A 20703-nucleotide genomic window follows, 5' to 3' on the forward strand; every position below is an offset into this window, starting at 1 on the left:
CGTGCACCCACATGGCCTCATTTCTATGAGGAGGGTCTCATCACTGAGGAGCAATACAAACGGGCTATGAGGATTCGACAGCTAGAGGAGGTATGTTTTTCTTACCTTCCTATTAAAATTATAGCTAATTATAGCTTTTTCTTTGCAATTGTACGTAAGCAACCTTGATCTTTTGTGTGTGTAGGCGAACCCCAATGTGGAGCATAGCGAGGAGGGGGATAGCGACGCTAGTAGCCATGGTGGTGCTAGCGAAGATGTTTCTTCTTCAGATTCATAGAGGAGCACCATACCTCTTCTATGGCCTTGTTTCCTTGTATATCCATTATCCATCTTTGAGCCTACTACTTGCGGCCACGCTTTAGGTCGCAAGCACTTAAACTCCCCATGTAAATACATTTTATCTATAATGAATACATGGATTTTTATTTTCAATTCTCGTGCCTTTAGATCCATTGTGTTTTTCCCAAATGCACAATTTGATGTATGGGAGGGGGGAAAAAAAAACTAGAGAGCATGTGATTGCAGCAACCACATGCTCTCTGGTTTTTTTTTCCAGTTCTGTTCTTTGCATCTATTTGCACGTCTAAATTACAGAAAACACGCGTCTACACTCGCATCTAAAATGCAGAGTACACGCGCTCATACACGCGCTATTTAATTCAAATTTAAAAAATAAATTAAATATATTTTTTAAAAAAGGAGATTTTTGGTTTTGCTTTCGCGTCTATTAGCGCGTGTAAAAGCGCGTCTATGAACGTGTCTATATGCCCGACTAATTTTCCTTGTAGACGAGCTAGTAGACGCACAAAAGAAATTAAATAAATAACAATTTTGATTTTACTATGCGCTTGTATTCATGCGTGTATATGCGCATCTACCGCGCGTCTATTATTGCGTGTAAATTTACTCATTACATGCGACTATAGACGCGAAATGGTAGACGCGCAAATAGATGGGCTGGTAGATGCGCCCGTAAGATTTTTTTCTCAATTCAAAAATCGCGGCTAAAAGTGCGTCTAAGAGGCCTTTTTGTTGTAGTGACAAGAGAAGAGGAGACAAGACAATGAGGCTCCTAGTACATCAAAGAAGACTAGATGGGATGAGCCTTCTACTCTCCTTTCTAGGCCAATTCCAAACCAAGATATGGAGGATGTTTAGGGTAAGGAGAAGAAGCAAGAAATGCTGCATTAAAAAAAACTAGGCTATAAATTATTTTTTGATATTAAGAATGCTACAGACCTGAAAAAGATGCTTGAGGATCGGATTTTAGTAGCATTATAGAGTTTACTTTTAGTGAGAACTTGGGATCACTAAGAGAAAATTTTATGGAGAGATTATCAACATCATAAAGCAAAAGAGATAGATTGTACATACTAGTGAAAGACAGGGAATTCGGATTGAGGAGTTTCTTAATGAGAGTGGCAATGAGTGACATGAGGAGAGTGTTCATGTATGATCAAATGTTATTCAGCAATCATAGCCAATTCATTACGAGGAGAGTGACACACCTATCCTGGTATTTGGTATTCACTTTTCATGGCCTCATTGGGATGGAGCTACTATAGATATTGTGGTAGCTAGCAATGTAGTGGTGTTGCATCCATGATTCACAAAACTTGAATGTTGTAAGCTCCTATAATTAAGGAGACCCTGAGGCCAACAAGTGCCCGCTTGTTATCTCATTTGGGAGTCAATCCAAGTCATCTTCTACCACAAAGGTAGTCTGACTTAATGGTGCAAAAATGCATTCTATTCTGTTTATAAACAACTATTATTAGTACATATGCACCATGTTTGGTTGCATAATTTGGATTATATATTGAAAGAACTTGTGATTCCCAAAGGATGGTTACTTTTTTTAAATCTCTAAATGGTGGATGTCGACCCCACATACTAACAACCTTCAATATTTGATCCCTGGCATTGGCCGGTACAGCTTGCATCCAACATGTCTATGATTGAGAGTCCCAAAACACCTATTGTTTCTTAACACACCATAGCCATGCAACGTTAGTTTTTCTTATCTTGGTTCTTGGTAGAATTGTCCAAACAACCCATTATTTCTTGTTCCATTTGGAATACGGTTGAGATGTTGCATTGGCATAACTTGATCAAGTTTAAGGCAACCATGTTCATCCATTAGATTAATCCATCATGCGTAAAGGGCCAGCGGCCACATATCAAGGTTTATCCAATCTAGAAGCGGTGCATAATCTACTGCAGCACAACCGAGAGCAAGGCGATATGAATGTGCAATGACGTCTTCTTCGCTGACAACGTGTCTGAGCGTGAGTGGTTGGTTGTGTGGACAGCTATGCTGCAGCACAGATATCACGTAAGACGAGAGAGAGAGAGATGATAAAGAGATAAGAGATTGCGTGGACCAGGCAGAAGGCGTTGCAAGCTTCCTGATGATGAGTGGGCTGGGTTGGATTAGCTACAGGCGTGACTCGTGAGGCCAAGATGAAATTGAGACTGTATCGTCGTAGCTGTGTGCCAGTCACTTTACGTGTGCGCCAGTCTCAGACTGATGCATGCAGGCTCCAGACTCCAGACTCCAGAGCAAGGATGAACCCGGACTTGAATGTCGACTGCACGAACGTAGAATCATGAGAAACTTAATCAGTCTGTCGGCGCCAATCTTCAAAGGTGTTCTGACTATCGGTGGTGGGCCAAAAGGATGACAAAGAAACGAACTAACAGGAGTGTCAAACACAAAAATGAACCGCGAAACTTTCAAAGCATAAAGAACACCGTTTTAAAAGCTTCGGATGTAATTTGACCCAAAATCCGTCTAAAATTTTGAGTTAAAGGACTTGCATCTACTATCGAAAATGGTTTTAGTGAATTAAGACTACTAACAATTTACAAAGACTCTCGAGTCTATCTTTCTCCCACTCACTCACTTACTCACTACGGACCGACCACACTAGGGAAATGCAAATACCTTTAAGAGATTTTTATTTCAATGCTTTAAAAGCTGCTCTTGAGTCTCATCTCCTTCTTTGCTTCTATTCTCTCTTCTCGTAAACCTAATATGTGGCTATATAACACACACATACACATACATTATTGGTCCTCCATTCTCTTATCCACACCCACACATGCATGCAATGTCTTACTTGGACTAACCCTTCGTTTTTTTCTACATATACACATGTATAATTAAAGAAACATATATAGAGTCACACATACACACAACTTATGATTGCCTTTCCTATACACACTTACATCCTACATGATTAACACACATACACATACACACAAACACACACAAGTTCTCCTTGCTTCTCCTTACATGTTTATACATATGAATCACACAAACACATACTTTACTACCAAGATCTTTTCTGACATTATATGAGTGATCACTACTAGGATGCGCATAATCATTCCTATTTCTCTAATCTATGAACGCACACACATACACACATTGCTTTCACTTGCTTTGCTTATTTGCACTTCATAAAAAGTAACACACACACACAAGCACACACTTTACTACTAAGACTTCTTCATAGGTTCATACATGTAGTCACTACTAGGATGCATAATCTCTCATAATTGCTGCATGTATGAATATGCATGCACACCGTCATGTATGAACACGCATGTGCCGTAATCACTACTAAGTGACGAGTAGTGGGAGGATCTATTAGATAGATAAGTGCCATAATAATTGATTTGAAGAAGATAGTAAGACGCACTACCTCATCTTGCAAACAACATTGGATGGAGGAACTCATACCCGAGGCTAGACTACAACTGAGGTCATGTATTTTATATGTGTTGAAAATATAGCATATCCTAGGACATATGGTTCATGATAGGGCCACATAATAAGCTTCCACATTCAATGGGTTAGACTGCTAGTGCCAAAACTAGACGTAATGTTTGCCTTGACCATTACAATAGGTGCCTATATTGATTAACATATATGAATTACATATAGGATGAGCTAATGGAGTGTATATGGTGCCTTGCAAATTCTATTTCTAGAAACATCGCTAACTCATGGTAAGCACATGATGTTCAATATCATAGTTTCAATCTCCTTTATCAGGGCCCTTTGATGGCTTGCAAAAGTTGTGTCCCCTTACTTACATACAATGGAGGCATAAGGCCTTGTGTTTGATCCTTGGGAATAATACTAGTCTATCTAATCTAAATTGGGTATAACACTAATTTATAAGGCACCCCATACTTTGATCACATGTCAATGCATTGATTGAAACATGCAAGCATTAAGTATACATCATATAGGTCCTCGTCTCAAATTAGCCACTTCTTTGTTAAATATAATTCATATAGAAAGGCTTATGATATAACTAGATCGAATTCAATCAAGGTTATATATGGCCTATAATTTTTTAGTATTCTGGTGCATCCTCTAATACCTTCACATGCACTTTCATACAATAGGCTTATGTGTATATTGATCTACCAATTGGTCAAAATATAATACAACAGTTCTACTTTACTACTATTTGATGATGGTGAGTAGTTGAACTCTCGAGTAAGTTACTCATGAATATATGTGTGCATCACGTGGGTTCAAAATAATGTAAATTTTAAAATATCATTTTTATATTTTTTTATATACAAAAGGATGTAATATAAATAGATTGAATAGAAAAGGGTTATGTTTTATTCAAGAAAAATTCATAGATAAGGATATTTATAAATAGGCCTTGAACGTACCTAATGTAGAGGATATACATATAGTAACTTCCCCGAGGTTGAACTACATGTTCATATATACTTACCTCTAAGCTATGCACCATAGCCATAATGATATCATGCTTATATTAATGAATTAATATTGGTTGTATCTCACCTTCCTTTATGGTCAATTCAATCTTCACCTATGTACATCTAAGCATGATGATAATTCGATACTTGTATATTCTTTAATGCATCATTAATCAAGTTATCCTCATGGTTGAATATCTTGCAAACCTTGGGTTGATCAATTCTTATTAAATACCTATAAATAACTTATTTACACCTCACGACATAGGTGAATACTATTTGAATTTAGTGTATATAAGATGAGAATAACACATTTATACCTTGCATATTTATATCTTCCTTATTCATTTACACCTTCTATATTTATCTCTTCCTTACATGAGAAGAATAGTTGACCAGTTCTTTTGTAAATATAATTAACCACATATTCAACAATTTGGGAATTTTCATAAAGTTTGGGAATCCCTAATGTGATTAGTATATGGACACATGGTCAAATCTTATCCCCTTATTTAAAGGTGAAATTATTTCTAGATACTATATAAGCAATTCTCTCAAGTCCCACTCTCAAATATGGGGTTAAGATTTAGTCACTTGGTTAAATCTTTATTCCTTATTTGAAAGTCGAACTTGGGGGATTCCCAAATTCTCTAATATGGTATTAATTTTAAATATGGATAAAGTAAATTAGGCCATCTCAGATTATAAGTTCTTATGGGAGCTCTAACCCCTCTTCATCATATTAGAGGCTAGATGGATTGAACTAATACAAGAAAATGATATTACATAGTGAAACATGAATTCTCATTGGTGATTGCTCAAGTTGCAATCCTTTAATGCTAATTGAAAGGTTCCTAGCTCTGATCCTTATGACCAAAAGGAGACATAAAACACACACAAACTCTCTCTCTCTCTCTCTCTCTCTCTCTCTCTCTCTCTCTCTCAACAAACAACTAGTTCTAGGGAATTTTGGATATTTAAACTCCTCCAAGGATTTGTGTATTAAAAGGACTATAATGAAAAAACCTTACATTGCTAAATAATATTATGTTGCTAAATGGCTACTAGTATTTGGATTACATTTGTTTGCTACAGAATATAATATCCTCAAATTGTGCTCAAATTAGGGTAAACGTTAAGGGATCCCCTTGATTTTTAGTTTGTAGATAGGTGGGTGAATGTTTGGTCAATCAATTGTGAAGAGTTTAGAAAAATTAGGCAAATGCTAAGGGATATATACTTTTTGAGTTTGAAGCCTAAAAATTTAACTCAATGGCTAAGAAAATCTTTGGAAAATAGCCAAGTTTGGGCTAGAATTCACCCTTATGAGTACAAAAAAAAGTCAATTTTCTATATCCATGCAAAGCTTTATCTGCTCTAGAGTTCTCAATACCTTGGGTTCAAAAGTTAAGATGAAATGCAATATGTTGATTTGAATGAGGAGATGTTGAGTTTTGTTAATTATCTACAAGTTGGTTAAATAATCAATGTAAACAAAGCCATTACATAAGGTTGGATATCTAAGTAGATAGTGGACACTCCAAATCTATAGATTTGCAAGGGTATAATACTAGGATATTTTCATTTATTTTTGATAGGCTCAACAATATAATGGAAATCTCTAACATATGGCATACTTTTCTTCTTTTGACTTTCAACTTGATAATAAATTTAAATTATCATTAGTATATCAATATGCATATCTACTTTACTACTAAAGGATGACAACTTATCTTAAGTAATATATGATTAGACTAGCTTATAATTGATCATTCATTATTGTTATGATGGTAGCATTAGTTGGTAATTATGTGGTAGTAGCTTAATCAATTATGGTTTGAAGTTGGATGAATTCATGTCTTTATGGATAACCTTGATTTCTACCTTTGATATTCTTATACCCAAGAAATAAATTGCAAAGGGTAAGCATTGCAATCACTGAGTGAGTGGTTTGCAATGGTAAGATCCTTAATGAAATAAATTTGTAAAGGGTAAGCATTGCAATCACTGAGTGAGTGATTTGCAATGCTAAGATCCTTAGCCATTCTTAATCTTCTTTCATTGATCAATCCATTCATCTCATTAAAGGCTAGAAAACTATCATTATTTGTATCATCAGTATTTATGTCAATATTATAGAGACCCTCTCATAAGAAAGACTTAAAATGATCAATTTTTCCTTGTACAATATCTGATTTTAGTGATCCAAGTTTTGTTTTTAAAATTTTTGGGTGTCTGAGAGCTATTTCTCACATTAAATTTATTAAGTTTTACATGGTATGGGATCGTTTGCTCCACTTCCAAGACCCACAGACTGCTTATATTGCTCAAGCGTTTCAAGCTCTCACATAGTCGTACATGCTCTCAAGCCTACGAGTGTAGTGAGCTTATCTCAATGCTCGATTGAGTACCCTCCTCTCTCAGGCCCACCGGTAGCTCCACGATCTAATGCAAGCTCAAACAAGCTCAATCCTCCACCTTTGAGCTCCATGCTCCATAGCCGCATGCAGAGAAGAGAAGAGAAGAGAAGAGAAGAGAAGAGAAGAGAAGAGAAGAGAAGAGAAGAGAAGAGAAGAGAAGAGAAGAGAAGAGAAGATGGAGAGCTTCTCCACTACGATCCATCACCCTCACACAATCACTCCCTCCCTCGAACAAAAGCACAAGCAAGCAAGAAAAATAAGAAGGAGAAGAGGAAGAAGAAGAAGAAGAGGAGCCAATTTTCCCACATACCAAGAAATGAGCTTCTCTATTCACTTTTGGCTTTATAGATGCCCTCATCCCTTTGGGCATCTATCCCCTGTTTTACATTACCGGCCATCTTGCCAACATCCTCTTTTCCTTTTCCCTTGTATTTATATTATGCCTTCACCTATCCGTGTCTACTCTTTAAAACTTGCATAGGAGGGATCTTGGTGCTCTTTTACAAAAAATTGGCAGTGCCTTTACATTTTAAAATGTACATTTACCTTTGCCTCGACTTTTAACGTTGCTCTTGCCATTTTGGTCTTTTCTTCTCTTATCCTTCTATCAGGCCACTTTTTTTCTCTTTTCTCTATATTTTTTAATTTTCTCAAATTTTCTTCACTTTCTTTTTCTTTGTCTCACACTGGGGTTAACATTAGCCCCCTTCAAGTCAAGTGCTAGTCCCATCGCACTTGCGGGACTTTGTTGATGAGGGTTGGGATGATTCAAGGGTGGTCATGTGAGCCGATGATGGGGTTTTTGTGGGGATTGGACATGGGAGAGAAGAATGTTGAAATGGTTGAGATTGTGGAGACCAAGGGACTATTGAATCGGTGATGGGGGCCTCCAAAGTCGAGGGTTAGGTGCTAGTTATCAACTTTACCTAAAATAGAAAAGAGAGTGCATTACCTGGGGGTGTGCCTACCTCACCGCGCAGTGCATTGTGTCCGTGCCAATGAAACTGGGAGCTGGGTCAAACCACATGCAAGCCTAGGGTGTTGTCCCACATTTGAGGACCTAGTTCATGTATAGGAAACGTGTAGTGGTTGTAGCTTAGGGAGACATGTCTAATCATAGATGAGTGTGACCTCCCTAGGTGTGTCGTGCTCTTGATGTGCCCTAAGCATGAAGTGGGGACAAAAGGGCTAGGGAGTTAGGGACAGAGATGGCCAACGAAGTCCACCAAACATGCTTAACTTGAGGACCCCTAGATGCAGCGATTGTGGTGCTCATCAAGTGAGGTGTGTTTTCCCGCTTCCTACTTGATTTTCTTTTATTTCCTTGCTCTTGTCTTTCCTTTTTTCTCTTTTCTTTCTCTTTTATCTTTCTTGCTTCCTTTTTCGTTTCTTCTTTTCTTTTTGTTCTTTGTTTTTTCTTTTTGGATGTACACAAGGAGCTATTCCTTGGTTTCCTAGTTGTGAGAGGAGGAGGCTAGGGGCTTAAGGGACTTACTAAATAAGTTCCTCCTCTACATATACCCCTTTACATTCATACATACATTCTTAGGGGTTGTTGACAAAAATGGATGACTACACCTAGTAAATTGGTTGTCATTCATGTCCTCTAGTAGGGCCATGAAAAAGGATGGAAGGAGGGTTCCTCTTATCATGAGCCTGACCATCGTGCAACTATCTATGTTGACATTCAAATAAAAAAACATGGATGGTAGCCAGTATTTGTGAGAGGTAGGCTCTTGCTTATGCAAAACTCTAAGTAGTCTAAGGTACTTAAAAGTTGTGATGAAAGAAGGATCGGAGCAAGAAGAAAATTTGCTAGGAAATGGGAGATGGAGGGTCCTAGGTCATCTTTAGATAATATAAGGGCTTCCTCTGATGACTTAGTAGCATTTACATTATAGATTTTAGGAAAATTGTAACGACCATGGATGTCGAAGCTAAAGTCCACTCCTGCCCTTCTCGGATACAGCATGTATGCCAAATTGTTTCTCTCATAGGGTAGGGTTCTACAAAATGATATCCATGCATCCATGTTCCCATCCAAGATTCATCTCCTCCACTTTGGCTATGACTCTACCTCTTCAGGGTCTTGGGCACCTCCATAACTTTGTCTTCCCAATAATCATGTGCCTTCATCCCCCAGACTATGGGATTCTTCTCTCTTTCTACATTCCACCGATCTCCAAGCCTTCTGCCCATGGTTATCACCTCCTCTACCACTTTATGGGATAATACTTGGCTCAGTGTGGGTGGGTAAGGCTTGCACTTGTTTTCCCACTATTCCCTTGTGAGTTTCATGTTCCGAAAAATAGGAAAGCATTCTTCTTTTTGTGGGATGGGAGCTTCCAGAATTTCTAGGGATCACACCCTTAGTCTTCTTCATGCTTATTCCAGTATCTTCTTCCTTTTTTTCCTAACCTCCGCTTTTCTTTCCACAGTTGCATCCTCTGGTGGCACTTCTTGCTAAGCTTCTGGTCTTGGAGAGGGTGGTTGGGGGACTTGTTTTCTCATCTTGTTTCCTCACCTAAAAATCATGCCCCACTTTAGGGAGTGGCATCTGTTGCTCTTCTTCTCTCACTGGGTCTTGTGATCCCTAGTCCTCCATATACCCTAGCCATTCCATATCTTGAACTATTAGTTCTTCCCTTAGTAGGTACTCTCTTTGCTCTTGTTGGCTTAGGTTTGTTTCTACTTCGTGCACTTGGACACATAGGCTATGCCTTATGGCCAGCGTAATCTCTAGCTTCTTCTTCAATGTTTCAATGGAATCCTCCTCTTTTGGATGCGTGACATATAAAATGATGTTGAGGAAGGCACATTGTTGGGCTTCCATGCTCCTCTTTACAGCCTCTGCCCTACTTTCTACTAATACTCTATTTCCTTCAGGATGGGCTAGATAGCTTGCAAGTTCCTTCGCTCTTCCCTCACTTTTGGCCATCCATTCCTCTGCCTTTTGCTTCATTTTCTCTAGGCTTTTATTTTGCCTTTGTGCTAAGGCCACCATTCTCGACTCTAGCTCCTTCCACTTCTGGATTGCTCCTTCTTTCTCCTTCTCCAAGTGCTCAATTTTCCTTTCTAGCCTTCCTTTCTCTTCCATCTCCATTAGTAACCTATGCTCTATCACCTCCATGCCTCTTCGATACTCTTCCTCTTTTTGAGATTTTTCTACATTTGCTATCTCAAGTTTATCCGTTGCCTCTTCTATCCTCTTCAACTTCTCTCTCAGTTCTTCATGTTGTATGAGGATGAGCTTGTACTCCCTTTGCAACCCTATTAGGTCATGTCATTATTCTTCGAGTGTTCCTCCCCAATTATCTTCTTCCTTCTCCTTAGCCTTGAGCTCTTCCTTTAGCTCATAGATTTCTTTTTGGTATCTTGCTACCTAGCTGCAAGTCCTTTCCAATTGGAAAGCTACCAATGCTTCTCTTTTGACTTCCATTTTAGCTACCACTATCTTCTTCTCCACCTTTTCTTTGTCCATCTTCCATGCAAGAAGCTCTTTGATGTACTCGTCGTAGTCCATGGAGGGTGTCAGTGGTGTAGGTATGGTCGTTGTCAATGCCTCTATTGTCTGCTTCTTGGGGTCTTGTCTGGATTCATCATCTGCAGTTACCAGTCTCTTCATTTCAGCCATCGTCGAAGCTTCTCCACTGGAGTCTAGGGCTATTTCTTGCACCTTATTCACTATGTATTGCACCTAGGCCGCCATGAGATTGCTTGCATCCATTGTGCTAGTGATGTCTTGGGTGATCGTGGGAGTTATAGGTTGAGGCACAAGAGAAGGCGGGATTGGATACAATAGGCCCTTGCCTTTGCCTTCTTTCTAGCACTTCAGTGTTGGTGCTTGGGCCTTCTTCCCTTGGTGGACTCATTGTAGGATAACTTCTCCTCCCTCCCCAGGGTCGTTCCATCGATATACAGATGGCTTGAGCCAAATCTTACTCTTTCTTCCTATGCAATTCTTCTGCCTCTCATTTTTCTTTCCTCCTCTCTTCTTCAAACCTCCTTCACTCCTCCGCACTCTCTGTAGGTCAGCATTTTCTTCCTTGGTCATTCTCTCCTTGCCCTCTTGCCGTTGCTTTTGAGGAGTTATCTTCTTTTGCCTCCTAAGCCCTCCTTGGCTAGATGGTATCTCCAATTCTTTGCCCTTGCTCCACTGTCCTTTCACACGATTTCTCCTCCTACTCCTTGGGTGGTTAGATCTTTCCTTCCACCTCTCCCACAACTTCTTGGATTATAGCAGCCACCAGTACCTTGCCAAACCCTGTAGTGGATGACTTTAATGATGAATTATTTCTTGTCATCCCCACTATGAAAGCCAAAGACTCCCCACCCATGGGTCTTGTCCCCGTGGCTAGTGCCTTTGCCAAAGCTTGAATGGTTTTTTACATGTATTCATTCCAATTCACTTCATCCAGGGACTTGGCCGCAAGGCTCTCTAGTAGGGGAACTCCAATTCTGCTCGTTAAGGCATTGTACATTTGGCTAGAGAATAGTGTGAATCATCTTCACTTGCAACCTTGCTTTAGGATCTGGGATATTAGCTAGGTTGATACCGTCATTGGTGTGGACTAGGGTCTTATCCATCCCTAGCATGCCGTAGACATTCCTCTTAGGTCTCCTCTCAACTTGTTAACTAGGCCCAACACTTTTTCCACCATTTTTGGGCTCAAATTCACCTCTACCTTGTGGGGTTCTTGTCCTTGTCCCATTGTTATAGTGTCGCAATTCCTATTAGCATTAAAGGTCCGTATGAACTCCATGCACTTGCTGTAGTCAACAGCTTGTTCACCTTCTCCACATACTTTCCTAAGTGTTGCATTGGTCGATAACCACCTCTCGGCTAGTTCTTTCATGAGGAGTACATTGTCCAAGTTCATGATGTTCTTGAACTTGAATCAGTTGAAGGCACTAATCTCCACCATTAGGCCATATTTTCTTTACAGCAATAGATACCATGGCCAAGCCTTCCCTCTTCATTGTGGAGTAGTTGATCTCTATATATCCATGAATTGTTTGCTAGAAAAGCTCACTGGATAGTCAAGGTTATGTTCGCTAGGCTGGCAGAAAATAGCTCCAACGAAAATCTTTGACACATTAGTATACATGTGGAATGTTTTGTTCCAATCATGGGCTTGTAAAATTGGTGTGATAGTCATAGCTTTTTTCAACTTCTCATAAGAGCCTTGGCACTCCCCTCAGTCCACTCAGATACAATCAGCAACTTGTAGAGTAGTCTAGCAATCAATGCATAGTTCAAAACAACGAAGCCTCCATAGTACCCCATGTGTCCTAGGAAGCACTAAACTCCCTTATAATTGGTTGGTGGTGACAATTCGACAATAACCTTGATTTTAGAGAAGTCAATTTGGTGGCAATGCCATTCTTGGACACCAGGTGCCCTAAGGTACATCCATGTCTCACCCAAAATTGGTACTTTAGGGGGTTCAATGAGAGACTATAGAGCCTACATCGTTCAAAGACTGGTGAAGCTTATCGAGGTGTTCTTTCCAAGTAGACTTCACACACATATCATTAAAAAATACTTCTAGCTCATGCCTAAGCACATCCTTGAAGATGGTGCACATTAGATGTTGAAAGGTAGGAAGTTTGTTCATGAGCCCAAACAACATGACTATGTATGCAAATACACCCCACTCTGTGGCGAACACTGTCTTATGTCTATCATTAGATTGTAATTGAACTTGGTTGTAACCACGGGGGATTCACTAGTAGTAATAAGGAGACGTCACCTGCGTGCAAGAAATATATGAAATTTCCCTATATCTACCCTCTATTTATGGGACCTTACCTTATAAAATGTACCTTCCTTCCCTTAAATAACCCACCTCCTTTACACTCACATGGTACCATATGGTAAATCCTAGTGGACCCCCCGGGGAAATTTCCTTGATGTTGGATTTGTCTTCAAAGTTTGTTTTGAACTTTGTGCAAAGTGTTCGTGTTTTTTGAACTTCGTGGGTGTTTGAGTGATGCTCTACCCGAATTTGGGATTTAGTTGTTTGAGCTATAAGAGGCATTGTGTGTTGTTTGGTTTCGTGTGTTGGTTTGTGTGGTGGTTGTCGAAACATTTAAAATTTTTGTGTTGTGTTGTGCATTCAACAAATTTAATTTTCCCAACCGACACTTCGTAACATGTGGTTATTAGGTTGTGAGTGAGACTTGTTATTGATCACCGCTCGCATAACAACGTGAACTATAAGAAAGTCAATACCGCGATTAAGAGAGAGAATTACTTATTGGCTTACACAGAGCACATGCTTAAGAGAGTAGTAGGAAAGAAGGCCTACAGTTTCCTGGATGGATTCTTAGGTTACAACCCCTTGGGCCATCACTCGGCACTTCGACATCCAAATTCTTTGACTTCACAACTAGCACGACAAGAGTTCACACTTCCACATGCGACTCTCCTCTCACCTCTATCACCAGATACAATTTGAATTGAGGGGGAAGGCCCCTAAGACTCCTCCCTTACCTCCTTGTATACTTTCTCTTCTACTCTCACACACATTTTCTTTTTTCTTTTTATTGTTTAAAGCTTAAAATATTTTTCGTTAAAATATGAAGGACTTAAGGCTTAATACTTAAAGCTCTCCAATAAATCTCTTTAGCTTTTTGTCTTTTTTTTGCCACCTTCGCTTCATTTAAATGTTGAATTGTCTGAGATATTCTGCCTCAACTTTTTCTTAGCAGTCACTATAATCTCCATATGTTAAAACACTATCTTGCCAGCTGCTTCATTGGACTCTCCACAATGATAAATATGTTGCCTTTATCTTGGTCAAAGGGGCTTGCTTTTCATCAATGTCCACTATTCAATCAGGCCGACATCCTGTAATTACAAAGTCGCCGTATGCCTACAATAAATAGTCACCAATTAGTCTTGTTTATCAATATTTTTACCAATCAACAATGGCACACAAAAAGTCTGCTCAAGCTTAGAAGTTGCCACCATATTGTCATAATGCTGTCAACCTGAGTCAACTATGCTATCATTATTCTTGCGATGCCTGTGTCTTCTAGTCCTTCAGAACGCTGCCACACCTGGCCGTCATGTACACTTCCATTGCATTTCCCCCTTGTGCTCTTTAGTGGTATCACAACACTATTTAGAAATCAAAATCGAGTTAACAAGATTCCATGAAATCCTCTAAGGCTCTCACATTGTCATACAACTTTCCACCTTGGGAATCCATAACCATGAGGGCACTTCCTGAATTCTGTTGAGTTTGGAGGTGTCCAAGCTCACCTAGGGTCATTTGCCATGCTATTCCTAGCTTTCCAAGTGCATTTCTCCCTTCAAACCCCAAGGACTTGGTTTGTTCACATGCTTCTTTAACTACTACAAATAATTGTGAAACCCTCTACTAGCTTGTCATTGATACTTCCTTAAACTTTGCTTCTTCATAGCAGCTGTCTCTTTCGATAATAATCACCAATTGTCTTCCTGCTATGCAATGTGACCCTAAAGATAATGCTTGAAATAGATCTTTGTGCTCATCCACTAGATTTCAGAAATATGCAATATCAGATCCATGATATTCTACCATTCAAACAATGCTCACACAAAAAAATGTGGATGCACTTGAAGAAATGGTGCCTATCCTATCTACATGTGCTTGTGTGTCATGCAAAGTGCAAAAAAGTTCCTTGATAATTTAAATCCTTAACCTCACCTCTCAACGCTCAGCAAGAAAAGATTGCATACTCCACTCCACCCAAATTCTCACTATTGCTCAAGAAAATGATGGTCCTCAAGATGTTGACCAAGAAAACAACCCATCTCACAATTGATGGCATCCTTCATGACCCTTTGACTCACCAACCACCTTACACACTCAACCAGAGGTTCCTAGCTTAGTGATGAATATCTCAAAGATTATGCATGCAAGAAATGTGCATGCTCAATGACAGGTGCTCTCTCATGTGCGTGTGCAATTAGAATTTACTACATATAGTTGCAGCAAGCCTCATGCCGCGATAGTGCTCAATGATGGTGAAAAACATGCATAATCCCAACCCATGGCATGGAAGTATTTGATAAGAATAGGAGATGACCCCCGAGTACAGTGCATCAAACAAGGGCAATGTGAAGTGCTTGTGAACCCATAATCATCGTGATGTGCAAGAGTCTTCACAATAAATCAAACATGTTCCACAATGTTCGATAGCTATTGCTAAAATCTAGCTCCAACTTTTCCAAAAGAATACCAAACTCGACCAAGGCTATCAAGTTTCACACTCAATAAATCAAACAAAATTATATAAACAAATCCTAAGCTAGACAATCACAAGAAATTCAATAACAAAACAACAAAACAATCAGTCATGGAAACAACTAAGCTAACAAAAACCAAACCTAACTACAGTCGGACTAGGGTTTCTCAATTTTCAAAAAAACGCTTGACATATTTAGCCCTCCCTCTAGTCTGCAGACATTTATGTGGAGCAATTGTTCTCATAAAGTGACGCAACCTTTATGAGCCAATGAAAAATCAAATTCAATTATCTATCCACAATATTCTCAACAAACTCAAATGGCATATCTCTCTCAACAAACAACTCTTTTATAGCTAAACAAAACTCATCCATGAAATTATTATCAAAATCCTTGAGACAATCCTCACCCTCTAAGGAAAATACATCATCCTCCAAAATCTTCAAATCTTAACCATAATCCAACATCTTCAAACCCCTCAAATTGCAACCACACTCAAAAATGTTCAAATCCCACCCATCCTCCCTAGGAAAAACCATGTTACTTCTAAAGTCTCTAAATAAAGTTTTAACCCTTTCTTTGTTGCCAAACTCAAATTCATCCTTTGATTTCTCTACAACTTCTCCTAAAGATACTATACAAGGATCTGCCAACTCAATATCCAAATCAAGCACCACATCAAAAGGAGTCAACTCTAAACTCACAACACCACAAGAACCAACAACATCAACACATGGATTCACTCCAAGACACCCAGCCACATCACTCAACTCATCAACAATACAAGAATTCATCGAGTCTTTCACATGCAAAGAGTAGCAAACACCTTCCATCATATCCTTACAAGAAACCTCACAAGAAACATCATCATTACAAACAACATTTTCACAATACAACAAGTTTGGGTCAAAAACCTCAACCAAAGACTCCTCAACTACCATATCCCCAACTACCTACTCACAAACCCCTTCCAATTCTATTTCCTTGGTTTTAAACCTCTCCTCCCTCAAATTTTCAATTCTTTTCAAAGACTTACTCAAATTCTTTCGCACATCCTCATCGATGTCACTCGGAGGATCCTCAAAACCCCAATCGAAATCTTCATAGACATCATCACAAATTTCACGAGAACTCAAAGAAACTGAAAGACTATTGGATGAAGTTTTCTCTTTGACATTGTTGCCAAAATCAACCAAACAATCATCCACACAACTATCAAGTAGCATGAGGTCAGGTCTACTAAAAAAAACATCATCAACACCATAGTCAAAGGCCTCTCCAAGGCTACTCAGACCATCACCAACCAACTCACAAGACTAATTAGAGTCAACAACACCAATACCAAAATCACAACATGAGTTAGAACCTAAAACCTCAATACTTTCTTGATCAAGAAACTCACAATCAAACTCACAACAAATCTCAACAAACTCATCACGCAACAAATTCAAACCCTTAACTTCATCTTGAAAACTTACAGTTTCTAAGCCCTCCCCCTCTTGGTCTTCTAACAAACTCAAAAGTTCATCCTCTATTCTCTCTTCATCTTTCAAGCAATTAAATCCATCTATACTATCACCAAGGCAAACAAGCTCACTCTCAAAATTGTCTTTACTCTGTTCAATATTGTCATGACTATCAGAACTTTCATCACACCTTCCCTCATCAGAAATATCAAAACTTTCTTGAATCTCCTCCTCTCCCAAGGAACATGAGAACTCTTGGTTCTTAAAACAATCTAGACTCTCATTTTCTTCTTTACAACTCGAATCCATCTCTAGCTCATCTCTATAGTCCTCAAACTCCAAAGTATCATCAGTCAATCCCTCCTCTTTAGTTAAATCACTAATCACTGGACTAGAAGTATCTGTGGTCAATGGGTATGAATTCACACTCCTAGATTCTTCACTCCAATCAGTCAAACAAGTATTTTTCTCCTCAACCACCCTATGGAGTTTCTCCTTACAAACTTCAATTGATCCCTTGCAAGTCAACTCATCTCTCCTAAACACAGAATATAGTATACCTCTCTCAGGATAAGCATAACTAACTCTCTTATCCTCAAAAACTTTTCTCTCAACTCACCTTGAACTCAACCTTTCCCTTGGATCATCAAACCCTAAATTTTTTTTCTTTTGGTCTTCCTCTCTTGATATTTAGCTATCTTCACCGCTTCCTCAAAAGTCTTAGGGTTCTTAATCTCTATTTTCACTCTCCAATCTTCTGATTTCAACCCATTTATGGAATACATTATCTTTAACATAAGTGGGGCTATCTCACCTTCTGACAATGTCAAACTCCATCAATTCCACAATCTTTCAAAATCTAGCAAAATCCTCAACACACTGATCCTATTTTTGAATACAAGTTTCGATTCTTGCCCAAATCATACTCTAACTTTCTCTTTTTTTAAACCTAGATAGAAATGCATTTTTAGTAGTCTCGGTCCAATTTTTTTCTCCTAAAATTTAGGCTTCTCTCAAAGTCAAGCAACCAATTTCATGCCTCTCCCTACAATTGATACTTAAGAATCTGTAGTTTATCCTCAGGGTCAGCCACTCTCTCTATCAAATAGCACAGCTCTTTCTTTTCTAAAAATCTTTCGGGATCTTCTATACGATTACCATGGAGCTCAAGAAAATCATCAGCCATCTTCACAAATCAACAATCAAAAGAATTCAAAACTAGGTCATATACAAGTCAAACAACCAAGAAAAAGTCAATTTTGGCACTCAGTGGGGGACACCCAAAAAGAGATGTTACCCGAGCAGTGATCAAGAACAAGTCTCACTCACAACCTGATAACAAGCCGTTAAGGAGTGCCTGTTTGGGAAATTGACTTTGTCGGATGCACAACACAACACAAAAATTTTAAATGTTTTGACAACCACCACACAAACCAACATACAAAACCAAACATTACACAATGCCTCTTGTAGCTCAAACAACTAAATCCCAAATTTGGGAAGGGCATCATTCAAATACCCATGAAGTTCAAAAAATCAACATTTTGCACAAAGTTTAAAACAAACTTTGAAGACAAATCCTGTTAGCTATATATAGTCTGTCTATATATAGCGCCCGTGTTAGCTATATATAGTCTGTCTATATATAGAGCCCGTCTATATATAACACCCCAGGTCCCCTCTATATATTCCTATCATGTGTACTCAGTTGACACACTTCTGGGGTTCCACTTTCAGTGTCTCTTGTCTCTCTTTGCCTCTCTCTTCCTTCGTTCCTCGTCTCCCTCGTGCACTGTTCAACATGGTATGAGAGTATACCGCCAACCCCTCCGCCGAGGCAGCCCCAGGGTTTGCCGCCCCCACCCCGAAATCCCCAACCGTGATGCCATCCCTCGTGACCAGGTCGTCGCCACGACTCCTCCCCCTACATCTTCATGGCAGCAGCAGTAGCAGCGAATCCTTCTGCCTGGCTTGAATCTTTGTTGTAATTTCAGGGGGACCATGGTTTCTTCTGGTATGCGGCCGAGACTTCCTCTTAGTAAGACTCCTCTTTCACGTTCTTTTAATTCTTCTTTCTGAGAGACAAAGAGGCACCTCCACCGTAGCCATGATTTTACACATTAGAAGCCGCGATGGCCTGGAGCGCGTGGACGTCGATCCTTCCTGCACTGTGGGACAGCTGCTGCAGGAGGCCACCATAGTTGTGCAGCTTCGCGTTACAAACCCGTCCGTCTCGCTGTCCTCCCTTTATCTCGGCCGTGGCTCCATCATCTTTCTCTTCTACGAAGGCGAGCGCACTGTTGCAGGCCCCCCTGTCAATCCTGCTGGCACGTTTGAGAAGAAAATGACTATCGATGATCTGATTGCACGGCAGACAAGAATCGAGCGACAGGAGAAGCCTCACTATGTACCGGTCTCCTTTGATCGCGATGCAGCAAATGCTTTTTAGCATTATGTCAATGATAGCTTGGTCTTCACTGTGAAACGCGGGGGCTTCATGTATGGAACCCTAACTGAGTAGGTCCAGGTTTTATTGAATTCATTTACGAACCCCCCAAACAAGGCACAGAGGACACCTTGCTTCTCTTTAGGGATCTAGAAGAGGAAAGATAGGTCGAGGCCATAGTCATTGGGTTAGGGATGTGCAGGGTAGGCTTCATCTTCACTCAAACAATAAGCCAGAACAAGAGAGACTACACTTTGTCAAACAAAGAAATTCGGCAAGCTGTGGAGCTTCATGCCGAGAGTGGCTTTTATCAGTTCGAAAATGTATCTGAAGCAGGCAGCATTTTCTCAACCCCTAACTATTGAAAATAAGTCCCAACGTTGCCGTAAGAGAAAGGAGTCTTTGTCACTATTGGCACAAAAGCCAACAAAGAATGCTGAGCAAGAAGATCTGCGGGGCCACTGAATGGCCATGAGTTCTCATCTGAAATGGAAGGTAGTGGGTGTGAACAGCAATTAGATGAGCCAAAAAGAAATACTGACTCTGACAATGCAGTTATTGTAGCTCTTTTTGTAGCAACAGCTCATAATGCATTGAGCAACAATTCAATAGGTGTTGAGGGGCAAGATGACATAAACCTGCTAAGGCTGGAGACTTATATGAACTCAGTCAGTTTTGATGCTAAGAAGGCCATTTTGTATTTTCCCAAAATAAGAGTGGGAGATGATACAGAGAGGTTGTTTAGAAACCTGGTAGTGTACGAGAGCCACTTAGCAGATAAGCTTCCTCTCTCTCTCTCTCTCTCTCTCTCTACATTTCAACATCAACATTACTTTTGGATGTTGATATACAACATCAACATTACTTTTGGATGTTGATATTTCCATGCTTCATGATGATCGGCCTCATTCGTTATTCCATTGATGAGCGTCTATATTCTAGCTGATGATACATTGTTTCGTTTATATTCTTTCCAGCTGATGAGCGTCTATATTCTAGCTGATGACACATTATTTCGTTTATATTCTTTCCAGTTGATGAGCATCTATATTCCAGCTGATGACAAATTATTTCATTTATATTCTGTTCATGGGGCCCCACATGTGTTATATAGAGTGGCGTCGCGAACCGTCTCTATAGACCTTGTCTTGGAGATTTTATCTTTTGTAGTGATGTTGCTTATCCTTATTTTACATATTGTATATTTAGGAGTGGTAAAGCTCTTTTGATGCCTCTGAATAGGCTGTTGTAATTCATGAGCGATGTAGCTCCTGAGTGATGTAGCTCAATGGAATGATACCTATGAATAGGCTCTTGTAAGTTCAACTTTGTAATTTTATATTTTTAATATTAATATAACGATAGGCTTATATAGAGCTT

General features: G+C 39.5%; 1 pseudogene; it reads left to right on the forward strand.

Annotated features, from left to right (window-relative positions):
- The first annotated feature begins 18750 nt into the window (after positions 1 to 18750).
- Positions 18751 to 20262, forward strand: LOC148021205 (NPL4-like protein A pseudogene; annotated as a pseudogene).
- The last annotated feature ends 441 nt before the right edge of the window (positions 20263 to 20703 follow it).

This window comes from Lygodium microphyllum, chromosome 18 (genome assembly GCF_053477565.2).
Source record: "Lygodium microphyllum isolate KBCC chromosome 18, Lygodium_microphyllum_v1.1.10, whole genome shotgun sequence".
NCBI lineage: Eukaryota > Viridiplantae > Streptophyta > Polypodiopsida > Schizaeales > Lygodiaceae > Lygodium > Lygodium microphyllum.